General features: G+C 33.0%; 1 long non-coding RNA gene across 3 annotated transcripts in view; it reads left to right on the forward strand.

The window, feature by feature from the left end:
• Window positions 1-21,034, forward strand: part of LOC105861922 (uncharacterized) — a 156,679-nt gene that overhangs the window by 127,350 nt on the left and 8,295 nt on the right. For 2 of the 3 annotated variants that reach the window (XR_012923704.1, XR_012923706.1), the window contains one exon: window positions 20,639-20,796. The exons of the other annotated variant lie outside the window; for it this stretch is intronic. This is a non-coding gene — a long non-coding RNA (uncharacterized LOC105861922). The remainder of the gene's footprint in view (window positions 1-20,638; window positions 20,797-21,034) is intronic. 3 annotated transcript variants of the gene reach the window in all.

Genomic DNA, 21,034 nt, shown 5'->3' on the forward strand with positions numbered 1-21,034 from the left:
CAAAAAACTTAAGTCAAACCACTGTAAGTTAGAGAACATTTGTATATCAAAACATCATGTGGTACACCTTAAATATATAATAAAAGCATAAAAAATAAAACATCTTGAAAAATAAAAAATCTTGACTCCGTATCTATAAGCCATCTGAATTAAATGCATTTTAAATAGTGGTAACAAGTTTGAGGGATGTTTAAATAATCTTTCTCCACTGTTATTTTATATCACTTTTCATACTTTTTAAATAAAAATTACTCTCAGAGAAAGTTAATAATTAACCAGGCAATACTTGTTAAGGGAAGTGGTACATTGATTTTTCTCTTTGAAAGGTGCATCTGCTTTTATTAAGATCTTATACTATCCAGTGACAGCTTGATTCATATGGTCTTTAAATATTGAAATAAATTTGTTTTCAATCTCTATGTCATATGCATGGTCAGTGTAATATTCCCTTTATTTATTAAATTCCTGGGTTGCTGATGTTATGCAGCATAATTATATTCTGATGATTATATCTGGCACTAGCACTTTTCCACAGAATTCTTACCCTCTGTTCTGAGACTTGTTTCTTCTATTTGTAATTTTCTCTTTGTCTAGAAATTGATATAAATTTTCAACTCAGCTCTATTCCTTCCAATTCTAAGGAAAATAAATATACAAGCTCTTTGTGAATGTAGCAGATTTCACAGAATGATTGTTGTGGCAAAGGAGCTTATAAGTTAGAAATGTAAAGCTGAGTATTAATTATTTTTATTTATTTATTTCAGCATATTATGGGGGTACAAATGTTTAGGTAACATATATTGCCTTTGCCCCACCAGAGTCAGAGATTGAAGCATGCCCATCCCCAAGATGGTGCACACCACACCCATTAGATGTGAATATCCCCAGGAGTGAATATACTCCTCCCTCCTCCTCTACCTGCCCGACACCCAATGTATGTTACTACTATATGTGCACATAAGTGTTGATCAGTTTATACCAATTTGATGGTAAGTACACGTGGTTCTTATTTTTCCATTCTTGTTATACTTCACTTAGTAGAATGGGCTCCAGCTCTATCCAGAATAATACAAGAGGTGCTAGATCACCATTGTGTTTTGTGGCTGTGTAGAATTTTTAGTAAAAATAATTTATTCATTCATTGTACAGCTTATTCCTGTCATTTTTTCTGTAACATTTTTCTCTGTGTCATTTCTTCTTCTATAACTCCATAACCTCCTCTTCTATGTCACCAACCTCCCTCTTTCTCTCTGTCTATAGATTTAAAAAAACCAAAAAGACAAAAACAGAAATAAATATTTTCTTAAACCAAATTCTTCTTATTTTCTTACATACAACACGAAATATGCAATGAACTTCAAATCTATACACATGGAAGATGCCTCCTTCAGTGGTCTACACATTGCCAAAACTGAACATCCAAATGTAGTCTCTTTCTTATTTGGCTTTTCAGAAGCATTTGACAGAGTTAATTACTCATCCCTTGAAAGTTATTCTTTATTTGAACTTTAAAACACTGTTCTTTCTGGTTCTCCTCCTACCCCATCAGCTCCTGTCTCAGTCTCCTTTGCTGGTTACTTATCAGCCTTCTGACCTCTGAATACTATAGTAATCCAGGCTCTGTCCTTGATCCTCTTCTCTGTTTCCTCTATTTTACTCTCCTTGTAATATCACCTGAACTGATGAGCTTTATATGTAAGCTACAAATTTCCTGTCGCCAAAGTTTATCTCTAGTGCTGATCTCTCACCTGAAGTCTACACTTGTTTATCCAGCTGCTTAGACTGCAGCATGCCAGGGGTGTCTAAATTACCTCAAATTTAGCATATCCCAAAAGTGAATGATTTATTCACCCCAAATATTCACGTCTTATGTTCTTCTCTATTCACATAATTTAAAACACCATTCTTCCCTTCAAATTCCCACATCTAATTTATCAGCAAGTGTGACAGTGTCTTCCTATAAAATAAATCCTCAATCTAAGCACCTCTTACCACCTCACTGCTACCATCTTGTCCAAGCCACTGTCATCTCTCTCTTGGAGAAGTCCTCCTTCCATACTTACTCCTTTATACTTTGTTTTCCATGAAGTAGAATAATCTTTTTTTAAATGTTAGAAAATATTCTACCTCAGCTCAACACCCCCCATGAACCCCAATCACACACAGGTTAAATCTTAAATGCTTGACAAGACTACACATGGTCTGTGTAATTAGGCTCTTCACTACATAGCTGACCTGATTTCTCATCTCTTTCCAAGTCCACTGCAGCCCCACTGACTCCCTTGCCATGTCTTAAACAGATCAATCATATTCAACCATCAAGGGCCTTTTCACTTACTGTTTCCAGATTTTCTTATTTCCTTAGTCCACTCAAGATGCTTCTAAAATGTAATGTTATCAATAGGAACTTTCCATGCCACACTGTGTAAGATGATATTTCCATAAACTACCTATCTCCAATCTTTGTTGCTATAATTTTCTATATAACATTTATGAGCCCCTGTCATATTATACAATCCCTTTGATACCTTTTCCTCCCCTTAAAAGGTTTGTGGAATATATAAGATGCTGATATTTATTTGTGAATCATTTATTTGCAAACAATGCTCAAAAAATGTTTAAATATTTCATAGTGTAGTTTACTCTTCAGTAAAAGTATGTATAGACACAAATCGTTCCATACATAGATAACCAATGCAGAAAGAGCATGGTTTGATATTTTATATCTATTGACTCTTTCATGAAGAGAAATTGAAGTCCTGAGATTGGACCAAAGTTTGAACTATTTTTCTCAGTATGAAAATAAGCATTATTGGTTGCTATAAAGATATATTTAATTTAGGTTAAGAAATATGTGTTCCCAGTAGTCTGAGTCCCAAGTTAGAGCTAAAAGAAACTTGGAAATTATATTCTCTTTCAATGGAAGAATCAAAGGAAATAGAGTTTCTAAAATTATGTGAAGTATAGAAATGAGGTCAAAGAGCAAGCACTTACTTGTTTTTTACCCCTATTTTTTATATTTACATTCAGGCCATGAACTTGCTTCCCTTTTCAAAGTCCTTCCCATATAACCATAGCCTTAAGACAGCTAAACTACCCTCTTATTGAGATTATTTTCATTTAACCACGTAATACACGAGCTACAATCTCAGCCAATTTTAGTAACTTGGTAGTAAGATTTTCTTGATGGAACCATGAAAATTCAACGGCACAGCCAATGTCTGGATTTGACTTTATAGAAATAGAATTGCTTTGAGGAAAGTCATCAGTCAAAAAGTGCTACCTGAGAAAATTATTCACCAAATAAATTTCTTACAATGACTATACCTGCATCTCTTCAACTAAAATATTATGTAAAGCATACAAATAATAGTCTCGGAAAAAAAGAAAGAAAACACTATTAATATTTCTTCTTTATGCCTCTCCTCTGCAGAAAACTTTTTCCTTATAAGACCAAGTTACTTATCTTTTGAGAAAGACACAATAAAGATGTCTCTCAGAAGTCTTAAATATTCATGGAATAATTCATATGACTAATGTAATGATTTAGAATCTTTTTTTAGCAGTGATCTTTTTCCAAATGGTAAATTTATTCAACACATCCAAGCCCTATTCATCTACACATAAAGTAGAATTATCTGCTAAATATTCACAAAGGCATGGTTTGGACAGATTCCTGAAAATAATACAGAGATATGGGAGCCTTGGCTGGGGAGAAGAGCAGTGACCCTTTCTGTGTGGGTAACCTGAGATGACCTGGATGTGCAACCTCAGGGCTACATATATAGGTTTTCAAATCACATCTAAACTTGTCAATTCAATTAGATTATACAAACATATATTGTGGTAAAACAATGTACTAGTAAGATGTAAAAATAAATATGATATAGCCTTTGACTTCAATTAGCTTATGATTTGAATTGGGCCGCAATGTATACAAATGAGCATACTATTGAGGAAAATAAGTTAAGCATCATTAAATATGATGAATGTATCTTGGTGCTTCAAAGTAGTGTAAGAGCATATATGATTGATGTGGATAGAACGTTTTGAGGTATTTTAAATGTTGTTATTCTAAAGATCAGTTTCATCTCTACTGAGTTCCAAAGTGTGACTACCTACGTTTATTGAAGTACCGTTGACCCTTGAACAACACAGATTTGAATGGAGTAGGTCCCAATATACACTATTTTCTATGGCCTCTGCCATCCCTTAGACAGTAAGACCAATCTCTATTTTTCCTCCTCCTCTTCAGCCTACTCAACATGAAGATGATGAGGTATAGACCTTTATAATGATTAATTTCCACTTAATGAACAGTCAATGTAATTTCTTTTCCTTATTATTTTCTTTATAACATTTTCTTTTATCTAGCTTACTTTATTGTAAGAACATAGCATATAACACATATAATGTACCAACTATGTATCAATCAACTTTTTATATTATCAATAAGATCTCTAGTCAAGTTTGGGGGGAGTCAAAAATTATGTTTGAATTTTTGACTGGGTGGGACATCAGTGGCCCTAATTCTCCTGTTGTTCAAAGGTCAACCATACTGTGAAAAAAGCAAAAAACGCTAGGGAAGTTTATAGGTTTTAATATGTATATTCATATTTCATTATTTTATTAAAAATAAGCATTATATTTCTTGATCAATATAAATTATTATTTTTACAGAAATAATTGCATTGGTTCCACTTGCCCCAGTATTTCCTTCTTCTGGGGTGATCCAATGAGTGTCTGATGGACAACTCTGTGCATACCAGAGGTTCCACCACAGGAAAGGAAGCCAAAAATATGAATAAGATAGCTTATTTATGTTGACCCTCTCCTCTCCTTAGAGACTAATATACCCCTGTATCATAAACAAATTCTCCATGGGAAGATAAGGGAAAAACCCTTGGATTCTTACCCATTAAAACACAAACACATAAATCTCTAAAAGGGAGAGATAAGACCAGTGTCTCTGGGTTTATACACCCTGGAATAACTCCAATGGTTCCTATTATTCCACTTTGAAACGCAAGCACATACTTCTTGATAAGCAAACCTTTTCAGAGTTTTCATTACTTATTTTGTCATTTTTAACTTCTAGAACTTGTCCATTAACCCAAGTGCCAAATTTATTCATAAAGCCCTAAATATGCAGAAACATAAAAAAAAAAAAAACTATCTGCAGAATCCTCAAAATCTGAGATCCAAAGTATAGCATATTTTCTTCAATGATTAAGTGATATTTAGGTAGTATTAGATATCTTTAAGCTACTTCTTTTATAAACAAATTGGGACAAAAGAGAGAAAAATAATCACAGTCTTCATCATGGGATCATTTATTCTTCTCTACTTATTATTAATGGTTAGAGCTTTTTAAAGACATTTTATTCTATTTTCTTTTCTTAAATTTATTTTTAAAAATTTTTAGTATATATTTATCAGGTACAGTGTGATGTTTTGAAATGTTTACAATGAGCAATGATTAAATCAGGCTAATTAACAAATCCATCATCTCACATATGTATCATCTTTCATGGTAAAAACATTTAAAATCTATTCTTTTAGAAATTTTTAAATATATAATGCATTATTATTTATTATAGTCATCATTCTGTGCAATAGATCACTAAAGTTTATTCCTTCTTGTCTAATTGAAACTTTGATCAACATTTCCCCTGTTCCCATCGATACTTCCTTCCCTGAGCCTCTGATAACCATTATTCTGCTCTCTAGTTCTATGAGTTCAATTTCTTTAGATCCCACCTATAAGTGGTCTCATGCATATTTGTGCTTCTGTGCCTGGCTTATTTCACTTAGCATAATGTCCTTCAAATTAATTCATGTTGTAACAATTGACAGGATTTCTTTCTTAAGATTGAATAGTATTGCATTATATTTTTATCCATTCATCTGATGATGGACACCTAGGTTACTTCCATTTCTTAGCTATTTTAAACAATGCTGCAGTGACCATGGAGGTACAGATATCTTTTGGGTGTATTGATTTTAATACCTAGGGATATATACCCAGAAGTGGAATTACTGGATCATGCAGTAATCCTCTTTTTAGATTTCTGAGGAATCTCTATACCATTCTCCATAATGGCTACCAATGATGCACAAGTGTTCTCTTACCTCCACATTCTGACCAACACTTGCTATCTCAACCTCTTTTCCTTTTCTCATTCAAAAAGTTTTCTCTAGGTTGCCCCACACACTCATTCCTTAAATTACACTCATCCAAGTCATAAAATTATATCTTAAAACTTAGAGCTAGCTCTCTTTTGATCACCAGCATAATGAGTACAACTGTTTACTTGATAACCTTACTTGAATACATCCAAGTTTCCTGACACTTGGCAAGCCCATTATTAAAATCATGATCCCTACCCTAAAAGTGGTGTCTTCTTCATTCCTTCTTTCAGTGAATGGCATCACTATGACCTAACTATATAAGCCAGAGACCAACAAATCATCTCAATCCTTACCCATTTTTTAGCTTCACATCTAAACCAAAACCAAATTCTCTAAAACTTTTTCTATTGAATTTCCCTCAAATATTTCTATTTCTTTCCAATGTCAAACGTATAATCTGAGCTGCTATCAACTCTTGCCTGAATGGTGACTGCAATGGCCTTTCTGCATTGTCCACTATAGTAGCCACTAGCCACATGTAGCTATTTAAATTTAAATTTAACTTACCTAAAATTAACTAAAATTAAAAATGTAATAGCTCATTCACAGTAGCCACATTTCAAGTGGACAGCATGGATATAAAACACTTATATCATTTGTGAAATTTCCATTAGATTTCACCATATCTAAAATGTTCTATGTGCATCTGTTTTACTCTCCATCTAATTAATTATTCACACTGGAGTTGAAGTAAGATTTTTAAAATATAATTTTAACCAACACACACATACACAAAGTTTGAAACATTTCCTTGGCCTTTCTTCTACTTTTAGATTGGATTTTAACCTACCATTAAAGGAAAGTTAATACTTTGGCTAAAATATCCTGCACCAAATCCAATGGCTCCTGATTACCCTGCACCCTTATTCCTCTCTGTAATTCACTATAATTGATAGGCAGTGCCCTCATCATGGAATACTATTATCTTGTCTCTTTTTGGTTAACCATTAAACCATTATCTTTCCAATCAGTCCTTAAAACTCCAGAAAAGCCTGCCCTCACATCCCTGATCAGGTCAAATCCTCCTGCTTTAAGTAATCAAGAATAATGTACCTCTCCTTCTAAAGATTTATTATAGCTGAAATTTTACATTTGTATATGTGATATTTGATTAAAGAGGGCAGAGATGATATCTGTTTTTGCTCAATTACGGTGATTGGCTCAGAGAAGCTGCTTATATATTTTGGCTGAATGAATTAAAGTTTCCTTTTAACTTCACTCTAGTGTTATAATGACAGTGATTTGACTATCATCAAAGGCTTATGCAAGTTAACATGCTTGGTTGAGTCAAAAATAAAATCAGATGGAGTTAGAAAAATTTTAAAAGTTTATTGTGCATACAAAAGGGCAGCTCACCAACTAGAAGACTTCAAACTAAAAGTGGCAAGAAGCCCTACTCACAGCAGTTAAATATATGCCTTAAATAATACCTTAAATATATTATTAAATCAATTGATTCTCACCACAGTCCCTGAGGTAGGTTTGATAACTACCCCTATCTTAAAGATTATAAAATCTGAGTGTAGAAAGATAAAGTAACTTTCCCAAGGTCCCACAGTAGTGAGTAGCAGAGCCTGAATTTTAATTTAGACAGATGATCGAAATGTCTATATATGTAGTAATTACTATGCAGAGGACCTAAAACAATGACCCTAAAATTTGGTGTCTTATTATTTTTAAAAAATCTAATTTTTAAATCAACCAATGGATAGGTTTATTATCGATTGATTGATTAGAAAGCCTTTCATAGTATTACAACACAATATTAAGGTTTCTGTAACTCAACTCTGCTCAGAAAATTTCAGCAGCTCAACCTTTCCTAGAAGTATCTTAAGCCCTCAATCTAGCCTTGCAAGACCACCAGTGATCTCATACTAGATTTCTGGTGGCTGGCACACTGTTCACTAGTGATGGTAACCTCTACTTCTGTCACTCTCAACTATTACTCATATTGTCCATTCAACTTTCATGTGCATCCCTGTGTCTAGTCATCCTTTGAACATATGTACTTCTGGAAAATGCCCCCAATTTTGAATGTCATATGTTTTGATAACAGAGATATAGGCAGCTGCAGCAGCAAAGACATTTTGTAAAGCTTTTAGGAGTATGGCTCTCATACCACACGGTGACTGTTCTTCCTATACACAAGTGACCACCTAATGAGCCCATATATTACATAGCATATCATTTTTTTCTCCTACATGTTCTACAGAACAGGACCCAATGCCTGGTTGACATATACAACTAATGCTCATAGAGTAAGAGTCATTCCCCGAGTCTAGTGCCAGTCATTCCTTATGCTAAGATAGACACATAATTCAACCTGAGATACACAGGTAGGAGCAAGTAGAAACACGCAACCCAGGGCGACTTTAAGAAAAGCCCCAATCACATATTCCTTTCCCTAATCACCAAGTATTGAAACTTCTGACTTTGATCAGTTAACTCTGTAACAGAGATTTGATAGGATTCAGCAAATGTAGCACAAAGCAGCAGGAACACAGCTCCAAGTGCAAGCTCACCAGCCTGCAGAACAGGTCAATGAGCACTCCGGCTAGCCAGCAGCAGTTGAAAATGCATGCTCTCCAGAAGACAGCGGCACCAGTTAGCAAGCGAGAGCAAGGGAAGAAAGAACCCTAACGATGGGCATCACCTAAACACCCTGCTTACAGCATCTGCTAGGGCCCATCTTATTTCTGTGGGGCGAGCACACGCCATGCTTTTTCTCTTAAGAGTTTCTTACTGTCCCTTATATCTATCTATCAAAATCCAAGTTTCAGTTAGCATTTCATGAAACTTTTGCTGAACTCAATTCATGAATGATTTTCACTATGCACATACTTTCTATATAGCATTAATATGACAGTAATAATTTTGTATTAGTTATTGCCCTATGCTGGAAGTTCCTTTTAAGTAGAATAAGGAGCAAAATATTTTACAAATATCATTATCACTGTTGATGCATATCCCACTTCTACTAAGTAAGTCTTAATAATAGCAAGTTTGTTTTGTTTTGTTTTTTAATTAACGATGTCCAGGGTAATGTCATGTAGACTTTATTGAAAATGTTAGCATTGATATATTTGAAATAAAAAGAGAAATCAAGTTCCATGATTTTCTAGAACTTTATTAAAATTTCTGGATTCATTTAAGAAAAAAAAAAAGAAAAAACCAGGACAAATTTTTTAAAAGCCTATTTTGTGAACCATGAGAAAGCTAACCTTCATAAAGATAGCAAGATTTTGACACAGACAATTTTTTATTTTTACTTTTATGCCTCTGGTAATGACAAAGAGCACACTCTTCTTCCAGTGAAGCAAGGTTTCAAAAGTTTTCCCTGGAAAAAGTCAGTAGGCTCAGTTCTATTCTCAACTCTGCTACTAAGAGGTTGACTGACCTGAGGCAATGAAGCTAATCTGGTGTGACTTACTTTTAGTCCCTGGGAGAAAAGATGGTGGTAGCAGTCTCTTAAATTTTCATTAAAGTTGTATGAACTAAAGAAAAAGATCTATGAAGGGCTTTGGGTTTCAAAGAGAATGACTACGTATAAGTATAAGCCACTGTTATTATGTTTAAGCCTTACTTCAAAGAGGCAATGCTCAACTTTTTCAATACTGTATCCTGTGATGACACTGACTCCTGGCACCCTTAAGATAATAATCTGCTACACATAAACATTTAAATGTCTACTCTAATAACCAAAGAAAAGGTTTCAGTAATATACTGGTGACACATAGAGAATATTATTTTATTACACAATTTTACATTTCTATGAACCAATAATGAATTAACTATGCTAAATTAGATGCTATAGCATCTCATGGTCACCTCTCTAAGAACCATGATGCTTTAGATGCAAATACCTTTGGCAGATTTTTCTAAAATGAAATGAGTGGACAGTCAGGAATCCTGAGTATTCTGTCACTTGAACATGGATATCAGACTGGAATTGAGGGGAGCTTTGAAAGCATCAATGCTACAATTACAATAAAACTGCCTGCACTAAATCTATAGCAGAGAAAGCAATAATGCACAGAACAAAGAAATAAAGCAGCTTCTAAAATAAGCAGGCTGCATTATTGAGCTGGCTTCCATTGAGCTTCACCTTTACAAAGAATCTGCATTTAATCATCCTATTAAAAATAGCAACAACTCAATCTTCTCCCTCCCTGTATATCTGTCTTACCTAACTTCATTTTTCCTTGATAGCCTGACTACACCTGACATTACGTGTGTGTATCGTGTTTGTTTTCCTCACCGAAATGCAAAATCTCTGAGAAGAAAGACTGGATTTTTCTTCCCTTTGCTGCTTTATTCCCAATGCCTGTAGAACACGTAGAAGGTGCTTAATAGTTGTTTGTAGAATAGATGACTAACCTATTTTTGATCCCTCAAACTACCCAAAATACATCTTAAAATATAGTTGAAACACAGGTCTTATAAGTGGTAAATTATTATAAATACTAATCATAGGAAAAATTTTTATATTTTTGCCACTTTTAATTCTGGAATATGATTAGCCAGTACAAGGATTTAGTATGACTAAATATGGTAGAAAAGATATTTTGAAACTCCTATACACATCACATGCAGCTGATTGGAAGCAAGAGAAACGTGTGTGGTTCTACTACCCAACCCACTTCAACTCGAGCAGTTATGTTCATAAATATCTTGTTTAAAGGTAAATTTTGTTCAATCAAAGGGTTTTATGATTTTAGAAAGTTTGAAACCAGTCATATGAAGTTAGTATAAGGTAGAAAACTATTCTTCACGCCATTAAATTGAATTTAAACATAAAATAACTACTTTTCAGAAAAGATTATATATATTTAATATTGTTCTAGGATTTAAAACTAGAGTACTGAGTACCAAATGAAGTCATGAAAGCTATTACCTTTGCCTTAAGAAGTTTATGATGTAGTTGTATGTTGGAAAGTCAAAATTAATATACATAAAATATTATAAGCAGCATGAAAATGTCCTAGAGTTAAATACAGAATTTAATGAGCTGCATATGCTATATGACTTTGAGGATGAGGACTATAAAGGATGGTAGAAAAAGAGAAATGAACAAAGAAAATGATACATGATGTTTTAGTTAAGCATTTATGATTTGGATTAAATGATGGCAATGAGTATGAAAGGATAAAAAAATTAGGTATTTAAAAGGAAAAAAATATGAAAATCTTAAACCATGTGTGACATACTTTCTTTAATATGTATTGAAATACAAGTGCTAATTTTTAAAATAATGCTTAAATGGTTATCTGAAGACTATTTGGTACCTAAATAAATTAGATTATCTATGAAAAAATATGAATGACTAAATAAATGTTAAGCTCAAGAAACTAGAAAAGTAAATTGTTGGTATATCTTCCTCTATGTCCAATTGATGACTTGACAACATGTTATAGCATCACATGATACTTTGCAGGAGTAGAGCCTAACAACAGGTCTATGTATAAGAAGTTTATGTGAGAATATACTATCAGGGAGTAGGAATGAAGGACAGAGGGAATAAAGCAGAAAAAGTAAAAATAATACAGGGATGAGTTAAAGTTTACTACCCATATTTAACTATTTATTTCATCCTCCAAGAACTTTGGAGAAGCCTTACTAAACACATATAGAAACTCTCTGCCCATGGGAAGAAAGGAAAAAACATTTATACCTTGGCTTCCATAGTTATTGGTCAATGGTTGTCCTATAGGAGTTAACCACTCTGCATAAATTGCACATATAAGAGTGCCAAAAGGGTTCCCATGGGCCATCCACAAATAAGCCCCAGGGTATAAAGCCAGACATATTTGAAGCAACATTTAGCAAAACAGCATAGATTGCACCTGAGTAAAACTGGTCGAATTCTGTCTAAAAATATTTGTTATAGAAGTGACCAGAATAATAAGAAAGGAAGAGAATTTGAAGGAAGCAGTACAAGCACAACAGGTATACAATACTTCCTGTACCATTTAGACTTACTTATGCCTTTCACGAAATCCAATATGTCACAAGTAGTGGCAAGGCACATTTTTTGCAAAGATATAAGGGAGTTTGCAAAACATGCTATGTTTCATGCTACAGGCACTGGTCTTGAGGGGACATAACTGATACTCATTATCTCCTTCCTTTATCACTAATTCTAGATTTCATTTATGCTTTGTTAGCAATTTGGCTAGGCAAGGCTAATTGCTTTGTGAAGTGACCCATACCTTCTTCCCAGGAAGTCAGAACCTTTGGTTAACTTGTCCATGTTGTAATGTGGTTGCTGCAATTGCCCTTTGATGATCTATCGCCAGGCAGGGAAATATTCCAGGGATTCAGCCAAGTGAGTTCCACACATATACCCAAACCCATTTTATAGTCACAAAAATAAATTTCCATGCTAATTAGGGACAATTACCAATCACTTATACATATAATAATTGTTTTTATTTTGTTTTGTTTTCCTACTGGTCCACTGAACCAAGATTTTTAATCAAGTAGAACCTATAGCTTTGAAGCAAAAGTGCAAATGAATTAGTAGGAATGACAGAGAGAAGAAAGGACCTAATCATACTTTCCCCTTTGGTTCAATGTATTATGGAGCCCAATGTATTATAGATACTAGCCAATGTATTATAGATATTGGGAACATATTACCATGGATTAGCTATAGCTACAGCACATATACCACCATCCTGGAGGTCAGCATGCCAACTCATAGGCTGTTAAGTCTTAGCTGAACATTATCAGGCAATTTCACCATCTTATTAGGTCCAGTTCTTCTTGATTCTTTTGGATTCCATCATCATATATCTATGTTGAACCTCTTTTGCTGAGATAAGAGGCTTTAGTATGAGGCAATGTTATACAGTATACCATACCAATACATGGAGCATGGTATAAGCCCAAAGGTACTAAGGCAATGGAAGGCAAACTCACATCTGTATTTGCTGTCAATGACTATATCACTAGAAGGAGTCTGATATAATCTCTTTACCTTAGAGTAGCAGGATTGTCATTCTGAGTGATGGTGCTTCTCAGAACCAGTCTCTGCTGGTGGAAAGTTGGACACTAAAGTAGTAGGAGTAGCCTGACAGTTTAGATGAGCCTACTGGGCCCATGGAACTCCTCATCACTGCTGCCATGGCCACATCATTCATAGGCCTGTTGTGTCATCACTGATGTGACCAGGGAAAGAGTATGCATCATCCTTTCCACCTGACCGTCGCATGCTTCCTCTGCAGTGAATGCACTTTAATGGGTGGAACTTGTGCAATGCCTATAGATCAACCTAGATGCCTCTTCCCTAGGTTTCCTCGCCTCTATTATTCTAATCTTTTTCTCAGACCTCTAAAAATCCAGTCAAGTCACTGAACATTAGCCATACTCCAACCTCTTCTCAGTCAATGTGAATTTCATAACAAGGATATTGCTCACAGCTGTGCTGGGAGAAATTTCTTTCTGCACTCTCCTTTATGGCCAGTCCTGACTAGGGTTTGGCAGCAGTCTATTTTCAGCTAGTAGCAGCATATTACACTGACTCATTTGGGAAGCAGACCAGGTTGAGAAAAGTCCCAGTAAGCCACAGGTATAATGAAAGAGAGAAGTCAATATAATATAGGTAAGTACCATGAAAGTCTGGGCCACCTAATTTTGTAATTTTACTCAAATCTTCTGGATCTCTTCAAGTCCAGTTCTCACGTGCTATTTCCATTGAACAATGGCCTGCTTCTTTGTTCTTGTGGCTTTATGTTTCAGTAGATCTGGTAATATCCTTCTTAAAATGGAGAATGCAGGTCCCATGCCTAGGAACTCAATCTCCTAGTACCTAGTAGCACACCAGAGTTTTTTTTTTTTTACAAAAAGAGGGTAGTTGTCTGTCACAGATGGCATTGTCTTTCTCTATAACCTTCCTGGAACTCTGCTAATCTGGGTTTACCAGAGACTGTACACAGCATATTTTACAACTGGGACGTCTCTAACACAGTCAGTTTCCTGGCATGTTTGGCATATATCATATTGCACTGAAGCTTGAATGGGCTGCAGAGTTCCCTTTTACTCTGCGTTCCACTTTCTAGTCACCTGATAAGTGGGTTGGAACAGTATCCCTTAGTTTGCTACATGCTGCCTCCAAAACCTAAAGAAGTTCGCCAAAAACTTTCTTGATAGGGAGTGCAAGGCATGGCCACTTTATTGTTATCAAAAGCCCCAAATCATTTAAATTCTAAAAACTTCAAACAATCCACACTCTGACACACATACAGGTAGGTACTAATTTATTTCTGTTCATGAAGCCCAATTAACAGACTGTTTGTTATTACTAGAGTGTACCAGTGAGATTACTAGAGTGTACTGTAGAAGCTGAATACAGCCTCAGAGCAATCAAGTGAAAGTATACACCTGTTCATGCCATGTAAAAGCAAAACACTCTTTTATCATCTTTAATGATTAATAACATGTTTACATAAGTTGATTTTTAGTAGTACAAGTGTTCTATGTAATCCTTTCCCTTCAAGAATGTATTAGATATTTTGAGGGTTTTTTTTTAAATACATAAATATTAAAATCAATTTGAAAAGTTCCTCACAAGATACTTTGAGTTTTTATTGGAAATCCTTTCATCTTATACTACATTTGAAGAGAACTGATATCCTGTCAGCATTTAATCTTCACACTCATGAATAATTATGTTTTCATAAATATCTTTCAAGATTTTTTTAATTGTGTGCATATAGGTTTTCAAAATATGTTAGATTTGTTCCTGGATACATAAATTTTGTTATTTATTATAAATAATGTTAAAAGGTATTTAAATTTCTAACTGCACATACTGATACACTTAAAAGGAGTTAATATGCAAATTGACTTTAAATCTGTATCACCTGTGAATCACAGTTTGTCTCTTTCCAATCCTTACATATTTTTTTTAATATTTGTCTTACTCTACTGGCTAGTACCTACTGCACAATGTTGATTAAAAGTAGTGGTACTGTACATTGTTGACTTGTTTCTGATTTTAAGTAACTACGTTTTTCTGTTTCTCATATAATTGTAAGTCATGGAAATTTAGGATAAAATTTGCAGCTTCAAATCACATAGCAAAAGAGAGTTACAAAAGCAAGGAATTATACCATGTTAATTAGATCCCAGGAAGTGTTCTAAATATTTTACATATATATTCATTAATTTTTATTTAAAAAATGAGGTAGAAACTTTTATTAGCCTCATTATATAGAAGAAAAAAACATGGCACAGAGAATATTATTCAAATCATATAACTAATAAGGGGCTAAGCAGGGCTTAATAATTGGGTAATTTCTCCCCTAAATCCATGTTTTTAACTTTGTTGTGTTGTATTAGAAAGTAATCAGGAAATCATTTCTTCTTTATATATAAACATGTAATTTATAAAGATTTTTCTTGACTTTATTATTTTGGACATCTAGCTATGGACTTTTTTCTTCTTTTAATAAGGTGAAACAACACAGGATTTTTAAAATAAAATTAGCACATATATGAATATGCATATTCCACTTGTACAAATTTCATATATATCAAGGCAATTATTTCCTTAAGATTTAAAAAAAGCAAATGTTTTATGATTTGTAAACAGTAAGTTTGGACTCTAAAGCTATTTTTTTAATGTGTTAGGCTCCATCTTGGCCTCTAATATATCTACATGTACTTTTTGAAAAAAATAAATCTATCAGCAATAAATTTTTCAAACTTCAATCTGATAAGCACAAATTCAATCGTCAAATGTTCTCTTGGAACTCGGCCCCAAAAGTCATAGTTGCACATGGCTGCACACTGTGATGAGAGAATGCACCATTGGATAGAACGGGCTCAAATTGGTATTTAATCATTCTTTTATATGATCCAAATGGCATATAATTTTTAAAATAAATAAATAAAACACTAAGTTGAAGGCAAATTCCAAAATGTCCAAGATTCAAATACTTAACATAAATTGGATAATAACAGAAAAACACAGACTATCGATAACTTTTCAAGGATTTACCCTCCCTTAGGTAGAAATTGGTGCACACTACTGAATGTCAGAAGAAATACATAATTTGATAGCTGCACCTGGAGAATGAATGTATCAACATTACTTTAATGGGCAACAGCAGTAAGGGTGAAAAAATATAGAGGTATTCTTTAAATTATTTGTTATGCATGTAATATTTTCTGGACTACAACTTTATGGTGGAAGAATGGGAGATGATGATAAAAGGAAATGATTATTCTTAGAATTTACATGATGAGAACAGTTTTCCCTTGAATAACTTTAGAGGGCACTGATGGCCAAAAATAATCTTAATGTAGTATTTTTTTAAAAGGATAATAACTTGGATAATTTGGAGATGCAGTACAAAGACTGAAACCAGATTCACGAACATTGAGTTCAAATCTCAAAAATCGCACCTAATAGGGGCCCATTTTTAGAAAAGTTTCCTAAGCACTCCGAGACTTAGCCTTCTTATCTGCAAAGTGAGGGCAATGCTATTTGCCTTCAGAATATTCTGAGCATGATTTAAAACATCATAAATACTTCAAAAATTTGCAAGGATGTGTGGCTATCATTGGCAGGTTTTAATACTCTCAGGTGCCAGCCCATTGAGTATAAACAATAGGCACTCAAAAACACATTTTGATTATAAAGTAAATAAAATAATGTTATAGTAAGGATTAAAAGATCATTTATACAAAATTATTACATATCTATAAATAATATACAAATATTTGCATTCATTATGTTTCTTATAGAGAAGTCATTTGGAAGAATGATTAAAACCACAAATTCTCAAAATGGACTGACTCCTAAGACACATCTACTGCTCTGTAACTGCGTGACCTTGTGCAAGTTATCTAATTTTCTGTGCCTTAGTTTCTTCATCTGTATAACAGGAAAAAAAATAGTACCTACATCACAGGGTTGTTATAAACATTAAATATTTAGAATGGATCCTGATATATTACAAATATGATATTAATTATTAGTTAATTGGTTGAAGATTCAGATTTGCAAAAGTTTTATTAATTTCAAGAGAATTTATAATATACATAATTTATTTCACTGAACCCTTTATAGATAAGTGCATTCTTTGGAATAATACTCAAAGGATATAGAATATATGAAGATATATCTGTATTTTATTTTATATTTTATGATTATCATAGCTGTATATATTAATATTAATACTTTGGGGTACAGGTCATATATATATATACAATATTTAATGATGATCAAATCAGAGTAATTAAGTTATCCATTGCCACAAACATTTATCTTTTCTTTAAGTTGGGAGCATTACAATTCTCCTAGCTATTTTGAAATAACAATAAATTATTGTTAACTCTATTTTTCTACTGTACTAACAAATACTAGAAATTATTCCTTCCATCTACTTTTTACCCAGTAACCAACTTCTCTTCATGTCCTCTCTCTCCTTTTCTTCCCAGATGATGGCAACCACCATTCACTCTCTACCTCTATGAGATCCACTTTTTTTTAGCTCCCACATATGAGTGAGACCATGAGATATTTGTCTTTGTGTGCCTGGCTTATTTCACTTAACATATGACCTCCAGTTTTATATGTTGCTGCAAATGACAGAATTCCATTTGTTTTTATAGCTTAATAATAATCCATTTTGTATATATACCACATTTCCTTTATCCATTCATCTGTTTATGGGCACTTAGGTTGATTCCACAACTTGGCTATTATGAATAGTGATGCAATAAAGATGGACGTGCAGATATCTCTATGACATACCGATTTCCTTTCTTTTGTATATATACCCAACAGTATGGGTCGTATGGTAGTTATCTTGTTAGTTTTTTGAAGAATCTCTATACTTTTCCCCATAATGGCTGTACTAATTTACATGCTCATCCACAGTGTATAATTGTTTCTTTTTCTCCACTTCCTTACCAGCATTTATTTTTTGTCTTTTTGATACTAGGTATAAAGTAAAATGATACATCTTTATGGTTTTGATTTATATTTCTTTGATGGTTAGTGATTTTGAGCATATTTTCATATACCTGGTTGCCATTTGTTTGCCTTCTGTTGAGAAATGTTTATTCAGGTCTTTTGTTCATTTTTTAATTTATTTATTTGTGTTGAATTCTTTATATATTCTCCTTATTAATCTTTGTTGTAGAGATAATTTGAAAATATTTTCTCCTGTACTATAGGTTATCTCTTCACCTGCTCATTGTTTCCTTTGCTGTACAAAAACTTTTTAGCTTGATGTAATCACATTTGTCTATTTTTGCTTTTGCTTTCTGTGCTTTTGATGTCTTTTCCAAAAAAATCTTTCCCCAGACTGAGGTACCGTAATACTTGCCCAATGTTTGCTTCTAGTAGTTTCCTAGTTTTAGGTCTTACATTTAAGTCTTTAATCTATTTCAAATTGATTTTTTTATATGGTGAAATACAGGGGATAAAGAAAGTTTCATTCTCTTGCATATGGGTATCCAGTTTTCCCAGAAACATTTATTAAAGAGGCTGTCCTTTCCCCAACATATGTTATTGGTGACTTTGTCAAAAATGACTTGGCTGTAAGTGCATGGATATATTTCTGGGTTCTCTTTCTATTCCATTGGTAAATTCATTTGTTTTTATGTCAGTACCATTTTGTTTTAGTTAAAAAAATAGTACCTACATCACAGGGTTGTTATAAACATTAAATATTTAGAATGGATCCTGATATATTACAAATATGATATTAATTATTAGTTAATTGGTTGAAGATTCAGATTTGCAAAAGTTTTATTAATTTCAAGAGAATTTATAATATACATAATTTATTTCACTGAACCCTTTATAGATAAGTGCATTCTTTGGAATAATACTCAAAGGATATAGAATATATGAAGATATATCTGTATTTTATTTTATATTTTATGATTATCATAGCTGTATATATTAATATTAATACTTTGGGGTACAGGTCATATATATATATACAATATTTAATGATGATCAAATCAGAGTAATTAAGTTATCCATTGCCACAAACATTTATCTTTTCTTTAAGTTGGGAGCATTACAATTCTCCTAGCTATTTTGAAATAACAATAAATTATTGTTAACTCTATTTTTCTACTGTACTAACAAATACTAGAAATTATTCCTTCCATCTACTTTTTACCCAGTAACCAACTTCTCTTCATGTCCTCTCTCTCCTTTTCTTCCCAGATGATGGCAACCACCATTCACTCTCTACCTCTATGAGATCCACTTTTTTTTAGCTCCCACATATGAGTGAGACCATGAGATATTTGTCTTTGTGTGCCTGGCTTATTTCACTTAACATATGACCTCCAGTTTTATATGTTGCTGCAAATGACAGAATTCCATTTGTTTTTATAGCTTAATAATAATCCATTTTGTATATATACCACATTTCCTTTATCCATTCATCTGTTTATGGGCACTTAGGTTGATTCCACAACTTGGCTATTATGAATAGTGATGCAATAAAGATGGACGTGCAGATATCTCTATGACATACCGATTTCCTTTCTTTTGTATATATACCCAACAGTATGGGTCGTATGGTAGTTATCTTGTTAGTTTTTTGAAGAATCTCTATACTTTTCCCCATAATGGCTGTACTAATTTACATGCTCATCCACAGTGTATAATTGTTTCTTTTTCTCCACTTCCTTACCAGCATTTATTTTTTGTCTTTTTGATACTAGGTATAAAGTAAAATGATACATCTTTATGGTTTTGATTTATATTTCTTTGATGGTTAGTGATTTTGAGCATATTTTCATATACCTGGTTGCCATTTGTTTGCCTTCTGTTGAGAAATGTTTATTCAGGTCTTTTGTTCATTTTTTAATTTATTTATTTGTGTTGAATTCTTTATATATTCTCCTTATTAATCTTTGTTGTAGAGATAATTTGAAAATATTTTCTCCTGTACTATAGGTTATCTCTTCACCTGCTCATTGTTTCCTTTGCTGTACAAAAACTTTTTAGCTTGATGTAATCACATTTGTCTATTTTTGCTTTTGCTTTCTGTGCTTTTGATAGCTTTGTAATATTAATATAATTTGAAATCGAATAGTGTGATGCCTCCAGATTTATTCTTTTTACTCAGGATTACTTTAGCTAGGTGGGGTCTTTTGTGGTTCCATAGAAATTTGATTTTTTTTTCTATTTCTATGAAGAATGTCATTGGCACTTTTACAGGGATAGCATTCCATTTATAGATTGTTTTAGGTAGCATGAATGTCTTAACAATATTAATTCTTCTAATCCTTGAACATGGGTTATTATTTCATTTTTTTGTGTCCTCTTCAATCTCTTTCATCAGTGTTTTTTAGCTTTCCTTGTAGAGATATTTTACTTCTTTGGTTGAATTTATTCCTAGGTATTTTATTTTATTTTATTTTGTAGCTGTTGTAACTGGGATTGCTTTCTTGATTTATCTTTCAGATTGATGACTGCTAGCATATAAAATCACTAGTGATTTTTGTATGCTGATTTTGTATCCTCCAACTTCACTGAATGTTTATCAATTCTAAGAGGTTTCTGGTGGAGTCTTAAGGTTTTTATATACCTAGTACATTAGATGTGACTTTTGAGTCAATAAGGTGAGATAACTTCACATTTTGTATCTCTCCAGATTTTCTTATTGTAAAAGAAATGTTTGTTATAAAATGATCAGGTAGTACAAATATAAGAAGAAAAACAAAAAGAAAAAGCCACTATAAAACCAACATTAAGGAAAATCAATAAATTTGAGGGAATTGTCATTTATTCTTTTTCAGTATATATTTATAAATGTTTCTTTTTCAATTGTTAAATAATTTCATAAGTTTAAGTCTGGCA

This window comes from Microcebus murinus, chromosome 2 (assembly GCF_040939455.1).
Source record: "Microcebus murinus isolate Inina chromosome 2, M.murinus_Inina_mat1.0, whole genome shotgun sequence".
Classification (NCBI taxonomy): Eukaryota; Metazoa; Chordata; class Mammalia; order Primates; family Cheirogaleidae; genus Microcebus; species Microcebus murinus.